This window comes from Manis javanica, chromosome 3, assembly GCF_040802235.1.
Source record: "Manis javanica isolate MJ-LG chromosome 3, MJ_LKY, whole genome shotgun sequence".
Classification (NCBI taxonomy): domain Eukaryota; kingdom Metazoa; phylum Chordata; class Mammalia; order Pholidota; family Manidae; genus Manis; species Manis javanica.
In genome coordinates this window covers 8,486,664-8,507,950 of record NC_133158.1, presented here as the reverse complement: position 1 = coordinate 8,507,950, position 21,287 = coordinate 8,486,664, and the positions used below count along the sequence as shown (strand labels likewise).

General features: G+C 47.1%; 1 protein-coding gene and 1 long non-coding RNA gene across 24 annotated transcripts in view; one reads left to right on the top strand and one right to left on the bottom strand.

Annotated features, from left to right (window-relative positions):
* The window catches only part of FHIT (fragile histidine triad diadenosine triphosphatase), a 1,286,968-nt gene that overhangs the window by 1,221,880 nt on the left and 43,801 nt on the right, over nt 1-21,287 (top strand). The window lies entirely within an intron of this gene.
* The window catches only part of LOC140848310 (uncharacterized), a 290,563-nt gene continuing 269,808 nt past the window's right edge, over nt 533-21,287 (bottom strand). The window contains exon 3 of the long non-coding RNA XR_012128920.1: nt 533-20,388. This is a non-coding gene — a long non-coding RNA (uncharacterized lncRNA). The remainder of the gene's footprint in view (nt 20,389-21,287) is intronic.

Genomic DNA, 21,287 nt, shown 5'->3' with positions numbered 1-21,287 from the left:
ACTCTGGGGAACCGCACCATTTCCTGTCTAAACAGGGCAGTGGTCACTTAGCTACAATTATTTATTGCCGAGCAGGAAAGGGGGCCAGGGCCCCTAGATACACAGAAGTTGGTAAAATCTCTCAATTTGTAGGTATTGACCAATTACTTTTAAGGCTTTTACACAGTGGATAAGCCACACAGAGCCTTCAGAGGCCCTCCGGCGGTCTGGCACTGCCACGTGGCCAGCTCTGGTGAGCATGGGACAGGCAGGAGTGACTGACAGCCAGGAGTCTCAGGGAGGCGCTGCGGGAGACAAAAAAGTTGACAGGGGTTTGTAAGCATGGGTGGAGGCAGGACAGGGGCTCTCCACGCAGAGTGGAGAGCGTGAGCAAAGGCCGGGACACGGGAACCTAGGGGCTGTGGGCAGGCACGTGTGACGACTCCCGTGGCAGGAGTGCGTGAGGGTCGGGGCCAGTGAGCAGCCTCAGGCCGGAGCGGTTAGTGGAGGCCAGACGCTCCAGGGAAACCTCGCTCTGCTCGTCTGTGCAGCAAGGAGGGCGGCATCTACTCCCAGAGCTGTTGGAAGGAGCTGATGCGTCACGTGTAGAGAATGTCTGGTGTTGTGCCCGGCATGGATGCTGCGGATTTGATCAGTGGTGGTTCTTCCTACTATTTAATACAAAGATTGGGTGTCTTTATTCTTGCACTGTGGCGCTACTGAAGAGCTGTTTCCTTTTTTCTTTTTAAAGATTAAATTTACACTTATTCATGGAAACTAAACATTCAGAAACAGATAGAGAAGAAAATAATAGCCATCTGTGTTCTCACTGCCCAGAACTAACCATGGTTAACATGGTGACAGATCTGCATTTGCATCCCATCTTTTTCCAATAAGTCCTTCTTGAATTTGTAAAAATGATAACATATCAACCATAAAATTTGTTAAGAAGCAGTAAATTACAAAAAATGGAAGGCAGACATTGGGTCCTACTGTAGTTATATTGGCTGTGAACCGTTGAAGACTACCTTATATACATGTGGGTGAGAGGTTGGGTGCTTCCTGTCCGCAGGGGGATCCCTGTGGGGGTTACATAAGCATATGAGTAGCACAGAGCCTTGCATAGTGCTGGATAAACATTAGATCAGAGGCGTTGGCAGCAAGCTACTAAGGGGGAGGTACAGCTGTGCAATTCTGCACAGCAATTCCATACAGCATTTAGTGGAAGGCTGGTATTCAAGTTGGACTCCAGACTTAAAGGTCTCCTCTTTATCCTCAGTTTGCAAAGAAATGTTCAACACCTCTTTGGGGTGCACTGGGAAGGGGGAGATGATCTTGAGTCAAGACTCAGCTCTGCCATTTATGGCCGGTACTAGATGAGTCGCTCTGAGCCTCAGTTTTCCCATCTGCAAGATGTGAATGATTCTGCCAGCCTCCCAGGGCCCCCTGGGGCTTTTATGAGCTGATGCACGGGGAGCTCCCAGAGCTGAGGAAGTCACCAAATGTCAGTCAGTCCCTTTGCTCCCCACCTCTCTCTCTGGCTTCCCCTTTCTGCCCCACTGCCCACCCCCTTTCCTGTCTGGGTTTCACGATCAGCAACTTGAGTGCTCAGGAAGTGCTTATGGAGCCCTAGTTCCATCAGACCCTCCCTCTGTTCCTGAGTCCTCCCCTGGTCCTGGTCCTGGTCCTGGAATTAATGAGCATTGACTCTGACATCTGTGTTCACCAGTGGCCCAAGAAACGGGTGCACTTGATGGCTGCCTCTGCTTGACAGCTCAGCCCAAAGGCAGGAAGGAAATTAGCTGTTTTAGAAGGTGGTCCTTGGCCCGGGAAATTCATTACAGATTTAAACCCGTTTGGAAAATGCATCTTCAACTCTGTGAACCAGAGTGAAAGCCTGGGCCACCTGGTGAGAAACACATTTTGCTTCCTGATTAAAAAATCTGGCACCACCTAGTTCCTTGAGCTTTGCAAAAATTTGCTGCAGCTTCTTTTTACCATAAAGCAGGTGTCGAGTGAAGACTTTGTGTCTGTTTATGATCATTATATTGTATTAAGGAATCGTATTGAGTTCCAGAATGAGAACAGGAATGCTGCATATTCCTCTCCCTGCAAAGCAATTAAATTATTGTCTGACATGTTTATAGCTCCAGAACCAGTAATCAGCTTTTAGTTTGAATATGGGATGTGGTGTTATAATCCAGTGCTTTGCTGAGAGGTTCATATTTCGCATTTGCATTTGATAATTTAATTTAAATAATACCGAGCCAGTACAGTTACACTTCTTGGCAATTGTCAGAGTAACAAGAAAGAATGGTTAGTTTTTTTTTGTAAATAATTGTGTATTCCCGAGTGGTTTTTACTTCGTTGTTATTAACCTCGGCTGCCCTCACTGAATAAACTAGAAAATGGTAGTAGCCTCTGAAGTCACCACCATTATATGTCTTTGTTCCTTTTTCTGTCTTTCCACGGAAACACTATCTGGGCAATCTCCAAATTTCTGTGAGTCTGTGAAAAGCCTGCAGTGAACCATTTAAAAAAATTCCCCCAGAGCAACTTTTTTTTTTTCGTATGAGATGCCTTTATGTATTAGAGATCAATTTTCTGATAAGATTCTCTGTTCCAGAGAATATTTGGTAATTTTAGCAAAAGTAAGTACTTGCCACAGGAATAGTGAATCTCAAGTTAATGCCCAGTAATATCACAAGCTAAATGAAATGAATCTCAGAAAGAGTCTCCTCTCTCCAGCATCCTCCTCCGAAATACAGTTTATTAGCTAATTTCAGAATTCTCGTTTACAGGATTTTCCAGCTATGAAATTTCTTTGCAGAATTTGTTTGTTTCCAGGTAGGGTATCCCAGTTGGCTTCCAAATATGAATCCTTAGAAACAGCCTCATACTATTACTCTCTCCACCTCTTCCCTTTGGCTTCCCATGCACAAAGAAACCCGTATGGATACTCCCACCTATTGGTTCCCTGAAGATCATAGGCCTTAAGAAAGGACAGGCATGTCTTGTACCATTAGTTATTTCACATGGCTTTATAAGCTTGGCCAAGCTTTTATAACCTGCCTGAGCCTTCTCAGGTAACAAAGCTCGATTGGAAGTCAATATGGTCAGATGAAGTTGTTCATTTTGACTGTGCCTCTCGGTTCCCAAGACCTGCTTTGTTAACTGAAATGAGGACTCGTCACAAATGTTGCATGCGTTAGCCTATAAATACATTCAAAGGAAGGCCATTTTACTACAGGAAGGCATTTTCCAACAGATATTGCTTAAAACTGAGTTAAATAAAAATATTTCAGTAGATTTTCTAGTGTTTCTAATTCCATCGGGAATCTTATCAGTGGGTGGGGGAGATGGAGTAATAGGTGCAGATGTGCGTCTTCCTGGTTTATTTAGATTCAGCATGGCTGACCATGCATGAGCCTTTCCGAGAGCACACCAGTGGAGCTGGGGGTTAGTGGAGGCCCCCCTCCCATTCATGTTTTAAATGTGTCCTGGAACATAAGGCCTTGAATCTGCCCAAATGCTCATCAAGAGGGTTCTCTTTCCACTAAAGAATAACCCTTCCTCTCCGCCAGCCACAGTGCTGGGTATCTTCATCTGTGATCTCTTTCAAACATCCCAGCATCCATGGGCTCCATCAATCCCCATTTTCCAGATGCTGAAATGGAGGAGTAGAGAGGGGAGCTCACTTGCACCTGGTCACTGTTGGGAGCAGAACAGCTGAGATGCAGGGCAGGTTCTTCCATCCCAAAGCCCCACAGACTTTGAATAATCCCCTACGTGCTCCAGTGTAACCTCTTGGTGTGTATTAGCAAATGTCTGGTCAGTGTATCATGTTGCTGGGTATATCTGTGACCTTGGCCTTTGATTGTATTGGTCATTCTTGTCAACTCTGTGTGATTGTCAGAATAGTTGGCAGCACCCCAGTAGCAATGATGCAGCTTTACCCAGGGTCTCGTGTATTTGAGTAACTCACAGAGCCGTAGTATCCGAGTGCTCCAAAAGCGAGCTTTGTTTAAGCTTCCTTCCTGGTACTGTCTGGCTCTCCTGGTCAGGGTTTACCCAAGTCATGTGACCATATACTTGAGTCTGCATGAAGTTCATCTTAACCTTGACCTTTAGTGATCAAGCTAATGGAGTAGAGGTGAGAAAACATCTCTGGGCAGTGTGGACACAATCCCTTCTCTGCTTGTGTCCTGCTCAGTAACTTCAGATGTCCGAACTAGTGTCTGAAGGTTTAATATCATCAGCCACAGAGAGGACTTGGGAGAAGGATTTTGATTTGGGGGGTTATTGATCTGGAATGTTCCCCAGCCAAGATGCTCTGAGAAGTGGAACCACAGTGTTCGAGCAGTAATCACCAACACACGAGCTGGTGGCCTCTGAGGGGCCATGAACAGTGAGCCAGGCCCATTGAATATACTGCCCCGTGGTCATAAATGTCCAGGTCCTTCACAGAAGTAGGCCTGATAAAATCCTGTGAACATGGATACTTATCACAGCAAATGTAACAATTTTCATCTGTTTCAATTCCATGATTAGTTCTGTTCATAAAAATGTCTATTTAAGCTATTTAAGATGCCCACTAAAATTCTCTAATATTAATTTCATGGAAAAATTCCAACAGAACTATATTAGTTTTTCTCCCATTATGGTAACATTATGGACTTTTAATGGAGCTCTCAGCTGTAATAGCTTTTATTGACCTAATTATTAAATGAATTAAAATCTGTCTCAGTGCCTCCAAAATGATGTGATAGTGTTATCAGAGAGCGCACCATGGCTGGTTACTGAGGGGGAAAGAAGGAACCCCAAACTTCACCTCTCCTGTGTATGTGGCTCGTTGAAAAAGACAGACGTCAAATGCTCTAGTTTCTGGGGACATACTTGTCTTTCACTGTTGACGAAATCTGTAATACAAATTGCTACTTTGTGGTGAATGAGTTATACTATTCCACATGGGAAACCTCTGTTTTCTCTTTCTTGCCTGTCTTCTGTGATTTTCCTGTTTGATGATTTCCAAAAATAATGTTAGGATTTTAGCAATGATACCAAATACATGGTGGAATCTTTGAAGAGGTCTTTGTAATTAGTTTTTAGTACCAAAGTCATATGGTCAGTGGAATACATTTCAATAGGGCCAAAGGAAGACAGTCAAATACCAAGCTCTACTTTGCAGAAATGCTACTGTTGGAAGCTTGAGGAAGCTGTTTGTATATTATTAATTTGTGCCTTCTAATGTTGGGCATTTCTTTGGTAAACATAGGACACATGCCCCTCACCACCTCTCCCTGTTCCCAGGCAGACATCACTAAGGGATGTTCTCACTGAGAACAGTGCAGTCTAGGGATCTGTGTCAGGCCTGTGCTTCAGGAGAACCTGTCTAATATGATTTGACATGGGAATTGAAACCTATTTTGCATCCTTTATAACCAATTTATAAAGTATTTTCATAGACACATAGGTATGAATCTCGTTTGCTCATCAGAGATAGTCTGTGGGAAAGGGTTGAGCATTATCAGTCCTATTTAGAAGATAAAAACCCACCAGTCAGTCAGGACAGGACTAAATCAGGGCACACAGCTGGTGAGAAACAAAGTAGAATTAGAAGACTCAACTGCTGATTCCTGGTCTAATGATCATTCATTCTGTCAGGCTGCCATGAATTCAGTCCACAAGTATTTATTGATCACTTTTGATGTGTCAGGCACAGGATATCAGCAGTGTGAGCAAGGCAGGCCTGGTCTCTTCCCTCAAGGAATTTTCATTCCAGTGCAGACACCTAATAAACTCACAAAGAAATAAGATGACTTCAGGTAGCAGTGGACACAATGAAGGGAAGAACTAGATAGAGAAAGTTGCACGGTTTAGGGGTTTGCAAGGAAGGTGTCTTTGAAGACTGGCATTTGAGCTGCGAAACAACAAAAGAAGCCACTATGAGAAGCTTGGGGACAGAACGTCAGACAGAGGCTGAGGGAAAGTTGCTGGTGGAAGGGGCTTAGGGTGGAAGAAGCCCCAGATGCTGTTCACGGGAGACCCGAGGACAGGTCTGGGGGGAAGGAGATGGGTGTGGTGGGGCCAGATCATGCAGGACCAGGGAAAGCGCTTTGGCTTTTATTCTCCTTTTATGGGACACCCGTCAGAGAGCATTAAACAAAGAGTGACCTAACCCAATACATACTGAGCAGTGGAGACATTACGTTTTGCCTCCAGAACAGTATCACTCCAATAACAGACATAATCATGTTTCGAATGAAAAGGAGAGTGAACCTTGTCTTGCTGCAAGTGTCCACGTCCACTCTGATGAGCCCAGAGGTGGTCCCTGTGTGCCCCTCTCCCCTGTAGCCATGGTCCAGAACATATACAAGAGCCGGGGTTAGGACCACAGGGCAGGACCTCGGCAGGGATTCAGACAGAGACAAAAATGAGGCGCTCATTGTTTGTTATGCCAGCACTCAAACAATGCATGACCTTCTGGAAGGAGATAGATACGTGAGGTCACGTAAGGCTGTTTGACCTACTGAGAGAAGGCACGCTCTTGAGCCATAGCTCTACTCTGCTTGGTGGGACCATGTCTTTGACTAGTCCTTAGTAGACAAATCAGCTCACCCTCATTATATTCTTTTGGTTTGTTTTAATCCCTGTAGCCCTTATGAGGTAGCCTTATTTTATATGGAAATAAGAGCTGTTATTGTCATTATTATTAGTCACAGTGACAATACAGCGGTTTGCTGAGTAGTTACTGTCTGGTGGATGCTGGGCTAAGCGCTCTGCATTGCACTGTCTCAACCTTCTGAGGAGTTCCTATGATCGTGCCATGTTACAGGGGAGGAAACAGCAGCAGAAAGGTTAACTTGCGCTTGCCCGAGATTATACAACCAGCAAAGGTGGCGTCTGAGAGGTTTTACCACCAAGTCTTTACTTTTAACCAAGAAAGGACCCTCACGCATATTGTCAAATGGAACAGCGTGTATGAACTTGGGAGTAAACTGGAACCGTACTTGAGCGCCATCTCAGTCTGTTCGACTATACATCGTGGATCATGAGGCACTGACCCCAAAGGGTTTTGGTGAGATGAAATGCAATCTAAAGAAAACATCGCAGAGAGCTGAGAGCACAGCACATGCCCCGCAATCCGTGTCACTTGGGCACTGAACTTCAGTGTCCTGACATGGAAGACGACCTCACTGCCTCAGAGGACTTCCGTGGTGATTAAAGGAGGTTGTGGGTGCAAAGCTCATAACACAGTGTCGGGTGTTTTCCTCAGCTTTCTGCAAATAGTATGGTGGCTGCTCTTGTTAAACTAAGACCTAACGGTGACTTGAATTTGCAAATCAAAGTAGCAACTAGGGAAATCTCTTCCATATTATCCATTTCTGAGACAGGAATGATCTCATCACTAATGATGTGAATGCCTCTGAAATCAAATTGTGGTAATGCTGACAGGCGGGTACATTTTAAAATCTGACTGTGCTTCAGAAGGAGCCATTTGTGTTGTAATGGGAAAATATAGTACAAGACCTTTGAAGGGAAGTCTGATGTGTAATATTTAGTGTAACTCAACTTCTGACAACAATATGTTCTACAGAACTGCAGGTGTTCTCCAATCACATAATATTTCTCCAAAAATTCATGTGTGATATTTATCTGATTGAGCATCTGGCATGATGGAGTGTAAGTTCCTTTTTTCATGGATAAAAAGAAAATCTCTGGCTGAGCTCATGCAAAACATCCTGCAGTGTGGCAGTGAGACTGATGGGTTCCCGAACCATCGTCCCAGGTTCAGAAGCTCGCTGAGGGTTCATGTTAATAGGAAACGCAGCTGGGAAATGCTATGGGCTTTGTCCCCCTCTCAGGAACTCCGCGTGAGCCAGGCCTGGGCGCTCAGCGCAGTCCACCCCGAGTGAGAAAGGAACGTGCTCCCTGCCTTCACAGGGCTTGTTCTCACACACCAGGCCTTTCCCCCTGACGTCACCCTCCCACCAGTGCAAAAGATAGAAAGGGTACATCTTTCAAATGAGGCCTGAGGCAAGAGTTTCACGCTATAGATCTTGATAAATTTGAATCAGGCCTATCCCCTGATTCAACGGAGGTCAGGTAAATCCCATACTTCCTTAAATTATCATCTGGGGATGCTCTGAAGGAGATCCTCATTGAATTCTGGCAACGACTCTGCCTCTGGGCAGGTGACATGGGAGTGGGGAGATGAGGTTTGGTGAGCGTGGTCTGGAAGCCGGGAGGGCCAGGTTCTCTTTGCCACCAGCCAGGTGATCTTGGACAAGGCTTGGCTGTCATTTGCATCTAAGGCAAAATGAGGGGCTTGGGCAGAGGTTCCCTTCACCTGAGGCACTGCGTCAGCATCAAGACGGCCTCTCCTCTCTGGAGACTGACACCGGATCTGCACGTTCTTTCTGGCCTGTCAGGAGGAAAGCCTGCTTTATTCCTTGGCCTGCAGATTTCCCTCTGTTGTCTTTAATGATCATCCCAAATAGAGGTTTTTTTCCCTGGAATCCCTAGACCCTGAAATTAGATCCGAAAGCTTGAGTATGGGTGTCTATATAAAGGGGCCCGGGGAAAGTTCTGTGATTTTCGTTTAGTCATTCAGTGAATATTGAACAACTATTCTCTGCCATGCACTGAGCTAAGCAAGGGAAATAAAATAGTGTTCTGGGCAGATATAGTCCTTGACTTCCATTATACTCAGGAAGATTCTAGAAACAAGCAAGTGGATCATGACAGTGCAGGGGGAAAGAGGTGTGAGGGTTCATAAGGAACACGCACAGTGCTGGAGGAGCTGGAGACATGGGCTCCTCATTCAGACTCTGTCATATTTTTAGGGGAGTTTCATGACCTTAAAAAAAAGGACAAGGACCTCAGAACGAAAGGAAAGGAAATTTGAGATGATGCTGATGTGAGCAATATATGGAGAAATGATGACAGGTGGACAAATACGCTTGAAATGCTAGTTCCTAAGTAATAAGGCATTCAGGTTGCAAAGTTCGGTTTAAAGACTCGAAACATCATGGTTGTTGTCATCACAGTCATTGCTAATGTATGCTGAACTCTCACTATGTCCCAGATCCTCACTAGGCATTTACCATCCATTATCTCACTGAGTCTCTGCAAACTGTCTGTGAGGATGTGGTGTAGTCCTGTCTTCTGCATGAGAACCCAAGGGCTCACAGATACTAAGTTATGTGTACAAGGCCTTGCAGCCAAAAAAAGTAGCAAACCTGGGATTTGAACCAGGTCTGGGTGATTGTTAAGCTTAGTACCAGTACAGATATTTGGATCATGGTGAGGGTATATTTAGAGTCCTCACCTTCCAAATAGGCTGAAAAATCATGAGTTCTTGAATTGTTGTGCCACGTATCTGTGTTGTGCCAGATATGGCAGGGCCTTAGATTTAAAACCCCAAATAAGTGTGGGCACCATCTGTTTCCTCCCTACAGTGGAAGACATTCTCTCCCAGCAGGCTTCAGTTACCAGTTCAAACTGACATGGTTTCCCCATCTGGAGCCCAAAACCGGTCCTGGAGTTCGAAAAAGCAGCAGAGCCATAAGGGTCTTATTAACTATTGAACATTTCCAAAGCATGTGGGGTTGTTAATTCCATTTGCAGCAGAAATACTGTCGTAATGATTAAGACCAAGTCTCACTGTAAGAATGCAGAACTGTGAAATCCATTTTGTGGCTGCAGGCTCCCAGTGTCTTAACCTAAGCTGCCAGAAGATAGCCCTTGTCTGGCCCAATCCTCTTCCAGGTGACCTTGACACCTCTACTTCGGGGGTGCCTGTATGCTCTCTTCTCCTTTTCTGACAGTTTGATCCGAAAGATACAAAGGCCCCTCACATAGCTCCTCTTGCTAGTCTCCCTCCTAAAATGCCTGACCCTAGAAGTCTGTTGGTTTATCATTCAACAAGCTTTTACTGAGGGCAGGGCCTGAACTAGGCACTGGGGATGCAGAAATGAGTCAGCCCCTGCTCTTAAGAGCCATGGTCCACAGACGGTGGCACCAAGAAATTAAGAGTCTTTTGATTGCCTGTGACAGAAACCCAGCTCAAACTGCTTTACAGGATGGAGGAAGAATTTATTAGTTCATGAAACTGAAAAATTCAATGTAGCATTCATTCAGGCATGGCTGGATCTAGAGGCACAAGCAATCATCAAGGGCTTTGTGTCTTTCTACTTCTTTCAGTCAGTCTCTCCCCCAAGAAGGCCATTTGAACACTAACTGCCTGAGACTTGAGACATACATCCTACTAGCTTATGGTGGAAAGACTGTTTTCACAGCGATGCTTACAAAAATTGGCACAGAAAGCTCTGGCCCAATTAGAGTTACATGTCCATGGCTGAACCAAAGAACCATGGCTGGTTGGATGGGGTGCTCTGAGCTACGAGACCTGGATCTTGAGTCCACCCCTGAGTCCAGGTAGAAATTGCAAATGCAATCAACCCCATCTGAAAAGCAAAGAAGGGAATAGATCCCTAGAAGAAAGAGGGGTTCCATAAACAGACGATAGCACACAGAGAGCCAGGTACTCAGCAGAGAGGGATGGGTATAAAGCATTAATGGGGCCTAGGAAATGTCAGGAGGAAGCTCAGAAGTGCTTCCCAGGGACTTGGCATTTGAACAGAGTTCTGAAGTGTGAATAGGAACTCAGAAATAGTACAGGAGGGTGACCTGGACTTCAGTCCTGCCTTGCTACCCTTCCAGTAGTGACGCCCTAGGATAATATTCTTGCTTTCAAAAAAGCTTACTCAGCATCTGCCAGCCTTGTTAGTTCCGGGACTGCGGTGCTGAACAAGGCACGTGCTCCTCCGCCTCTCGTGGGTCTTACAGACCGAGGGGAGATAAACTTCCCACAGGTAGCAGCACAAACGCTAAGATGAGCGTCCTTTTAGAACTGCTTCGAAGGAAAGACCACCGTGCTTAGGGCTAAAGCACATGGCTGCGGTGTATTTCAGTTTTCCCAAACCTAAAATGGGAAAGAAAATTGTTGGGTCCCTGTCCCACAACCAATCAATAATACAGTAATACACCGAGGACAGCAGATGAATTCATTGACACACACACATTTGCACGCATGTACACAGGAAAAGCAGAGAATAATTGAAAGTAGAACTTAGGGGAACTCGTGTTCCCGCACTTAGACGGCTGGCGCACTGAGGGCTGTGCGTCACTGTCACGCTGCCTGAATGGTTCATCTGTCCTCCCCTCCTAGCGTTCCTCACGCAGCGTTTCCTTTGTACACCATGTCCTTAACCTGCTGCATCTATGCTCAGTATAAAATGCTATCGTCTGCCTTTTGCTATTTCCTCCTATCAAGTATTGGGGGTTCAACAAACACTTTTTGGTATGAAAGCAACAAAAAACTGGAGATGCTGCTTTTGAACTACTGACTCTCTTATTCAGTGATCTGAATTAAGTATACTATTTTGTAACAGATCTGATCATAGAAAGGTTCCATTGTGAATCTGCCTTCACAGGCATTTCAAGTGGAGGAGAATTTACCTGCCCGTTTATACACTCCTGAGACCACTGTGTAAATGGCACCTCGATGATGAAATGGGGGACCCTTTGTGAGTGACAGGAGAGGTGCACCACGTTTGTGGGGATTCACTTTTACATGGTGGCTTTGATTCTTTCTTAAATGAAAGCCAGATGCTCACAGTTCACATCCTTCATGGGCTTATTCTCCCAGGATCTCCTAAAATCCCATGAATAAATCAAAGGGATTCTATGATGTACTGATGTATTAATGAATTAGCGGTACCGGAAGCTAGACTCAGAATGTTTTTCAGAAGTCTCCACTCCCTCTCCTCCACATATGCGTTTCTACCCTGAACAATGAAAAAATAAATAAAGATTAGAAAAGAAAGTTGGGGATAAATGTCTGTGCCACAGCTAGCGATGTGTCTTCCACAAGACAAAGTGAGTTACTAAGAGAAAAATTTCCAAGTGATTTAAAAGATACCATTTAAATTCTATTACAATTTTTTTAAATAAAAGGCAATGAGTTAAGTGAGACTAAGATGTGAACCTTCCTGCGATATTTGATTGCTAATGAACAGAAAGTATTAATCTCAGCAACCAAGAAGAGAAAAATGCGTAGTGTTTTTCATTAAATCAAGTAAATGATTAAATGAGTTAGTCAGTAGAAACCATTTTAATTTTCTGAATGTGAAATGTGCAGCTTACAACAAGTAAATTCAAAGCACCTTTCCAAGCAAGTTTTGACCATAAAAAATGGGGGTTATAAAGATGTTTGGTATTTTCTTCTTTATAGAGAGCCAATATTTTCATGCAGTGACATTAATTGTGCAGAATGAAATGCCTCTACTATCTGAACTGAAAAAAAGCTGGCATCCAGTGCAACATCCCTAATGGGTCTTCAGTGCTGTTACAAAATGACTGATTGCTGTCGTCGTCCTTTCTGCAGCTTTCAGAGCTGTTATATTTTTAATTAAATTGGCTGTGAATTTTGTAAGTGGCAAAGGTTGATAAACTAGCGCTCAGCACAGTTATTACTATTCTTCTTTGTGTGGCTGTCAGAGTTGGTGCATTTAGGTGCGTCGTCTTCTTAGCATTCCATAAGGCTCTTTGGTCTCAGGCATCGATCTACAGGATTGCTTGCTGTTGGAGATGGGTAAGAAGTATACAAATTGCCTAGGGCAGAAGGCGATTCTGAGCCACTCCTTGGCGGAGTGAGAGGAGACCTTGCCTTGTCACTGCCAGTGAACGGGTTTCATCCTCCTCCCCTCCGGCACCTCACAAACAAGGGGGAGCAGGTGAGGGCAGCTGGTTGTGTGCCAGCTCCCCCATTGCTGCCTTGAGGGGATCCTCTGAGCCAGGCCCTGGGCTGGGTGCTTGGGATTCGGGAGTCTAATGGGAGACGAGGTACTGGTGCATCTGAACAAATCAGGGTCGCTTCCAAGAAGTGCTCTGGAGGGAAGGGTCGATCTACAATGAAGGAGACAGAGGTCAAGGGGTCGGGCATGGCTTCTCTGAGCAGGTGGCCCTGGAGTTGAGATCCAGAGGAGCCACGGCATCCAGCCAGCCACATGAGGAGGGCAGGGAGCCCCTGAGGGTGAAAAAGAAGGCTGGGGGGGCTTGAGCCCAGAGAATGAGTGAGGTGGGATGGGAAGTGCTCATAGCCTTTGAGATAGGCCAAACTTTGGGGGTTTTTCCTTTTACTATTTGGTTATCTTTTGTGCCTGAGAAATTTGCCATTTAGACCACCAGCTCTTCATGAGTAAGGAAAATCCCACTGATTCATGTATCCTAGTTAGGGGTACATGACAGCATACAAATGAGGTGCTGAAGGTCTAACCCTAGCTCAAGGAAGGAAAAGCTCTGGCTTCAGTTCAACATTGTCTCTCTTGGAAATAACTCAAGTTTTGGAGTCACACAGACCTGGGGCCAAAACCTGGAAGGGTCACTTATTGTCTGTGGGATACCGAGAAAATTCCTCAGTTTTCTCACCATTACAATGAAGATAATTCCACTTACTATATGATATGTTAGGAGATTTACCTAAAATAGGGCAAAATGTCTGATGCATAGTAAACGCCACACGATTTTAGCTCTTCCAATGTTGTAGCTGCCTGCCGATCATTCCCACTGCACCCCATTGTGCGGGGGCTACAGGTGAAGTGCGATGAACCCTATGCCCTCTGCAGCCTCCAGTCCTAAGGTGGACAAAGCTGATGTCCTTCTCAGTGCTACAAAAATGACCTCTGCTCCCACGCAAAGCTTTTGGGTTTGACGCTGTGACTACTGCAGTGAGGCATTCACAGCAGCAGCTACAGGGACGGTGTGGGGTGCCAGGGGGACCTCACGAGACAGATGATTGTTCTAGTTAGTAAAATGGTGTGTGAAGTAAACATGGCAGTTAACTTTCAATGGCATAATCTCCATAGTTTCCGACCAGAGGCTGTTCAAACTGCAAAGCAGTGAGAAGAGGACCTCCGTTTCCCTACAGGGAGGTTACAGATGGGCCACGGAGCTACCATTTGTGTTTTCAGGCGCTTTCAGTCATTCTGCACGCATGCTCACCCTGGCAACATTTCAGAGCGTTATCCCACATTACTGTAGTACTTTATCACGCATCACAAGTCTGACACAGCTCTCTCCTTGGCAAGAAAGTGCTCCAGGCTAAGTTTCAGATTTTGTCAGTAGGGAAAAAGGAATTGTTACACTCCAGAAGTGGCTGGGGAAACATACCTTCAAGTGCTACACATTTGTAAAGGTAAAGCCCCAGGCAGAAAGAAAGACAGACCAGGGGGGACAAGCAAGCTTTCATCTTGCCGATGTCTCGGTCTTCTTTGCTGTAGTCCCTGGTTCTGTGGGATGGCCAGCTGGGCCAGGCCACGAGAATGTTCCAGAGGCCAATGGAGGTCAAGTTCTGATGCTCAAAATGAAGAGGGAAATGGAAACAGCACCCAAATTCGTATCATCAGCTCTTCTGTCTGTCACCCAGCGAGGTGACCTGGGTCATCTGGCCACCTCGTTTGTTCTCTTGGTGTGGCTGCGACCTGGCTCAAGAGGATGATGGGGTTCTCCATCTCATCCACCCAAACAAGATACATTTATCTGGGGTCTTGTCTCTGCCATGCTCTGTCGCAGGCACTGGAAGCCACAGTGAACAGGACAGACATGATCCCAGAGCTCACAGGTGCCATGGCAGAGCCTAGCAAGGGTCATCCGGGGTGCTGGGGGAGCACATGAGTGGGGCACCGACTCAGATTTGGGTGGGGTGACATCTGTGTCAAACCCTAGAGAATTCATGAAAGATCACAAGGAATGAGTGCACCAGCTCCTCCTCCCCGCACCCACTCCTCTTCTGAGTCTGTCTGAGGGACAGGTATGACGGGGACATAAAAAACCACAGTGCAAGTTGAAGTCCTTATTTCCCAAACAGCGATAGGAATCAGAGTTTCTGCCATGTCTCAGAACCACTTCTATGACTTCAGTTTCTTCAAATCAACTTCCTTTTTCTACCTGAGGACACTCATTGAAAAAGGAAAGATTATATCATTCTTACAACAAAAGCAGTATGATGTGCTATAAATAGGAGGCAACTGCAGCAGTAAATATAAGGAAAAATGGAACAGTGGCGGGAGATTTCCTCTGGATTCTTCTGTCTGAGCCTGAGAACCAAACTCAGCAGCGCCCCCTCCTGGACAGAGCGCAGGGCGGCCCAGGCTGAGACCGAGTCGGCACTGTGAGCGCCCGCACCTGTGTCCAGGTCAGGACCGTGCCGCCTGCCCCCACGTGTGAGCCCCAGGGGAATGTGCCCCACGCCCCAGAGGGGCTGATGCTGCCCACTGGACTGGCAGATTTGCACGTGACCGTGAGAAAGGGAACGCATGGCCTTGTGCACGATGCTGAGGAGCTTGGATTTTATCCTGAAAGAATGGAAGGGCAGGGAAGCGAGCAGGCGGCTGGCTGCCATGATCTGGTTTACATTTCAGCGAGAAATGGGGTGGTGGGGTTGGGCAGTGAGAGGCAAGCCTGGATGAAGGGAAAGAACCTTTGGAGGGACCCAGGGGAAAGAAGATGGTAGCAAGAATCAGAAGGGTGACTGTGGGGAGGCAGAGAAGAAAGGAACCCCTGTCCGACTTGTTGACTGACTGTGTGAGGAACATAGTGGGCACTCAGAAGGCTTTCTAAGTGATGTGGCTCCTAGAACTTCCCTCTAGAGAAGGTAGGTCCCTTCATTCTTCTACCCCTTTTTAGCCAAGAATCCAGTCTCTCGACCCTGCCCTGCTGCTCCCACTTCCTGTTGGGGGCCTCTGCTGCTCTGAGATTCCTCAGAAGTGGCCTGTGCTAACCAGGCCTGCGAGCTGATAAGGATGTATTCCCCTGTGGTTTCTTACAGGCTCACAAATGTTACCAGCATCTTCAATCACTTTCCACTTGTCTTAAGGCATTGGCTTTAACCAGGGGTAATATTACCCCCATGGGACATATGCCAATGTCTGGAGACGTTGGAGAATGTCACCAGTGGAGGCAAGGGGTGTGCTAGTCACACCAACTGGGCGGAGACCAGGGATGCTGCAGAATAGCCTGAAATGCACCAGACTAGCCCCCACACCAATTGTTAACTGCCTCAAAAGGTCAGCAGCGCCTGAGGTGGAGAAATCCTGGGAGAGAGAGAAGGCCGGAGGGGCAGCCACTCCTACCAGGCGGCTGCCATCTGTACTCCGTAGCCCCTGTGTGACTCCTGGCACGCAGGGGCTCAGCTGGGGGGACGCTCCACTTCCTCTGGGCATTTGCTCCACGTCGTTCCTCTGGCATTCCAAGCCTGGAATCAGACAGGGCCAGGCAGCCACCTGGGAGAGGGAGCAGCTTAAAACAGTCCCCTGAGCTCAGGCACCAAAGCCCCACTGTGGCTCAGAGATAGCAGAGGCCTGGGGGTGACACTTGCTGGCAGACCGGCACTGTCAGGAGGCTCACTCAGTCCAGGACCCCGGCAGGGGTGCCGAAATCCCAGAAACCCACACATGGTCTTGGCTAGTCTCCAAGCCCACCCAGAACACAAGCATCTCTGTTGTTAGAGGATGGTAGCGATGATTACTTTTCCTGGGGGAAAAAATGCCAGAAAGATAGACACTTTGTAAATAACCGTATGTCTTCTGCCTGCAAGCTGTGAGTCTATTTATGAGACATTTATCTCCTTGTGTACTCACCTCCCCCAAATTATCATTTAATTAATAAGCCTAATAGCCTGAGGTACACCAATCAATAAGAAAGAGAGAGCGGGAAGCTGAATCCGGCCTGTCACGGTATCAACAATCTGCAGGAAGCCAGGAGCCCTTCCTCCGAGATGAACATGCTTCCAGTCCATGGGGCTGCAGAGAGGGACTCAGGTGGCCCAACGGCACTTGGAAAGGTAGGGAAACGGCATCTGCAGAGATCCCGTTTTGATTCATGAGTGGGATACGCACTGCATTTCCCTTTGTTTAATGGACGCAGTTCTGTGGGTAGGAAGAAAGTGGCTTCCCTGCTAACCGGGAGCCCCATTCTCACTTCTCTGGACAGGAGCAGCTCCATCTTCACGGCAAGCACACAACAATCTGGTAGTCGACTACATAATCAAAAGTTTGAGAAAAACCCTCTGAGGGTGGACACCTATTGCAACTTTGATCTTTATGAATCAGGCAGATCTAGTAGACGAAGTAAGTCAGGACACATAAAACATACCTGCAAAATCCCATTCTTCACAATGAACTGGAAAGTCGGCTTTTTATCCATTTTTTCCTCCCACTTTTCCTGTCTGAGTGTGGCTGAGAGGTCTCTGAAAGCCAGGTGTCCGACAAATGTTGATCCAGAGCACAGGCATGATAGTGGAGACATGCCACTCCGTGTGGACACCAAAGACCAGCCATGGGCTTAACATTCCTATCACAACTTTGGAAGTAAATAACAAGGTGCAGATCCCCTCCTCCCCGGGCTGCATCTCTTTTCTGGGGCCTAGAGTACAAGGGAGCAGTGAGATAGCCCTCATTTGGGACCAGGTGGAGATAAATGCCCCAGGTTCAATATCCAGCAAATGCGTCCAGGCTGACTACCGTGATCAATGCCGTACAATGAGAATATCACTGAAATTCATTAGCAGGACTAAATCCATAACTTTGGCCATCTCTCAGACCCGTGGGAATCCCCCCTTTGTGAACTTGCAGGCCAGGGATTATTGTTTCCTTGAATTATAGTGGAAGCTGTCTTAAGTGATCACCCAGGGACCAGCCAAAATTGGTAACTTGGTAGAGGTTGAACTTTAGCTAAAGGTCAAACAAAATTCTTCTGGAAACCTTAGGGGTTGCTTAAAGGTGAACTGAAAAGCTGAAATGAAAATGGACTTAATCCCCGGTTTATGAACCAAGTAGCACAGCTAAGCAGGCTGCAGGATGCATTGGACTCGTAAATGCATTTCGACTTATCTTTCCAAAATGCTTCCTCCCTTGTCAGGTGCCGTGGCCTTTCGGGCTTGTTGATCCCATACCTAGCGATGCTTTTATCTCCCAAGGATGCCCATATGTTTTGCAGCCCTTTGGCTGTGTGTTTGGGAGCCATGGAAGGGGTAATGTTACACACTCTTCCAGGTCAGGCCCTGCGCATGGCGCAGAGAGCGGGGCCCACCAATGCCTTTAAGCTCCTAAGCATCTTTACCAGGAAGAGGGAGATTGGCATAACTAACATCAGAACACCCTTTCAGTGTAGCAAGGACATTCAGAAGGGAGGATCTGTATTCCAGAGTTCATTATGCAAAGAATTATCTTCACATTGTATCTCAGAGGCCTAGCATAGAAAATAAAATGGGTATAGAATCTGGTTTCTGATCCTGCACTTAAAGGAGGGCTTCTAGTTAGCTTGAGGCACCTCTGGGATGCCTGGGGCCAAAGCTCAGAAGGGGAAGAGCAGAGGAAGATGGGAGCAGGGTGCCTTCTTATTCCTTCCTGTACATGCGGAAGGAACCAGAGACAGTGGATCCAGATCGCAACTGTGACGCCTTTTGTAGCTTGGACTGGACTCCCTAACCCTCTGGGCCTCTATTTCTTCATCTGTAATGAGGACAAGGCACAGTTAAATCCACAGCTGTGAGTCATTGAACCCTTCTGTGTCACACCCCAGGCTGCGGAGACCTGACACGCTGTGTCCCGTGGAGAATTCCCACAGTCCCATTTCCGTGTGAGCTGCGGGGTCTCCACAGGAGGAGATGGAGTGTCTCTAAAATACTGATTCAAGAGGCCTGCTTGGCAGGGATTCTGGTGATGTGGCAGGTGAAAGCCACTTCCATGGCCTGCCTGCTGCGTAGGAGTGCCACAGAAGTCAGTTTTGTTCCTGTCCCCATGGAGACGGGCACCAAGTATGTGTCCCTGTGACCTTGCATTTTGGAGTTCTTGTGCTCTGCGCGGCTGGGAGTCTCTCTGCCATTGTCCATCGCCCCTGTTTATGTGGGCGCTGCTCAGTGCTGGGAGCACACTCAGGACCCTAACAGATGCGTCCTCTGCTGCCCCGGGGGGCACTCCCGGCCCAGCTGAAGTGACGGCATTGCCAAGGGGCTTCAGGAGGTGGGCCGCAGGGAGAGGCCCCGACTGGTGGATGTCTCAGGAAGAAAGCAGGCGTAGTTTGGTGTACCCGGATCCCTGTATCGAGGCCTGGCATTGTTCTGGATTCACGTGAGTGCGTATTTGGGCACTCTAAGTTAGTTTATGGAAGAAACTCGGGTTTTGAAAAAAAATGATGTTTTCACAAGGTGAAACCATAACGCACTCTATGCCTTCCTCACGTAACTGAAGACTTATTCTTATTAATCGTGGAGCTGATGTGGAACACAGTAATGAATCAGCTCAGCCCAATATTCTGATTGAAGGCTCCCTGGAAACAGGCAAACCACCACAGAGGCAACTTAGGGAGAAAGCCCAGAAACGGCTTACGTACGGGAAGGTCGGATTCTGTCATCTCCAGCTTCCTGGAGCCTGGCTTTTGGTGCGTGTCCAGAACAACCATCCCTCGTCCCTTAACAATGTTTACTTTTCTGATCCCAGCCATGGCTTCCAGAAGCACCCCAGAGCAAGAATGGCACACAGTGCTGCCATCTTCTTCTAGAAATCCTTTCTTACGTCCGAGCTGATGAGCCGACAGCTAAGTGGCAAGTGCTTCATGAAGGCCTGCAGACTCGGCCGCAGCTCCCTGCCTGGGCTGGTGTCCTGGGGACTCGAGGCCACTAGCCTCACCTGAGATCAGAGTAGCTGATCAGTTGTCTCCGTCCTTCTCCTTTCTAACAGTGGTAGAAGGGCAGGTCCATGCTCTGGCTGTTCTCAGTTACGCTTCATCAGCTTCAGCACATTCAGCTCCGTACAACTGTGAGGTTTCTTTTCATAAAAACTGGTTGCTTAGTGGGGAGGATTGAAACACAAGGTGAACAGGAACCTCAGAGCTCCAGCTCAGGTCCACTCACTGTCTTCTTAGAGGTTTTGAGAGGATTTTAGGTAAATAATAGAACTATATTCTTCGACAGCAGTGCAACAAGCAGACCACTCAGGGGGCTATCACGGGGTGATCGGTGGAGGTAAGCTATTTGGCAATGGGTCTTTAAACCACAGCAGGGAGATTTGTTGATGGAGTTGACAAGGAGGACTCGGAAGCTAAGAATGCCTCCCATCTGGCTTGAGTATCCAGCAGGGTGAGTGCTGTTTACTGGAGGGACTGAAACAGGCTGGTAGAGCTGCAGTCAGGTTTCTCTTTTGCTTGTCAGAAGCACGAGGTGTCTGCATCGCATGTAAGAGCAACCGGTAACTGCTGAATATAGTTGGTTGGAATGCATGAGAGAATTCCAGAATTCAAACAGATCTGGGAGTCATGGAGATGAAGCATGACCTTGACTGAGGTGCCCTGGTGGGAAGAGGAGAACAGAAATGTGGAGAGCTGAGAATCAAGGGCACCTACTGTTTCCAGGCTTGGGGTGGAAAGGCAGGAACGGTTTCCAGGCAAATGCGGGGTGCTGTAAATGCAAGTGCCCAAAGGGGACCAAACTTGGAGTTCGTGGAGAGCATGGGAGGGATGGGAGCAAGGTGTGGTCAGAGAGGCATTTGGGTTTTATCCCACCTGTGATGGCAGGGCAGAGACTCAACAAAGAATCGGCCTATAGGAGTTAAGCCTCTGGGTTCTGGGGGCAGGATGCCTGATTTTGTCTACAAATCCTGCTACTTACTGGGTCAGGTAACTGCTTTGTGCCTCAGTTTCCTCATCTGTAATACAGGGATGATACTAGTACCTACCAGGCAGGGCTGTTGTAAAGATTAGATGAAATAGCATAGGAACTGTGCTTAAATCAGTGCTGAGCACACAGCAAGTGCTTAATAAATGTCAGCTTCAGTTATTACTGGAGAGTCACGTGACCCGATTGACATTCTAAATAATGCTGGACTGCAGAGGCTCAAGAGTAGAAGCAAAGAGATGTTTAAGACATGTGTGTGGTCACCCAGGGGAGAGAGTGCCTTTCCTCAAACCCCAGGGGGTGCCCCCTTCCTGTGGCTCTTCCCTGGGGGACCACTGTTGTGTGCATGCCGCTCCTTGAGCTAGCAGAGCCAGGCAGGCCCTCATTTTGCACTTACCCTGGGAAATGTCCTAGATTATTTTCTTACATCTCTGTGACAGAGTCACAAGCTCTTGAGAAAAAGGCCTTGTTTTCCCACTTTTCTTCCTCAGACCCTGACCTCAGGTCCCCAGACAGCATGTGATGATGACGACTTGTGGCCATCAAACCCAATGAAGACAACAGCAGCTGTCTG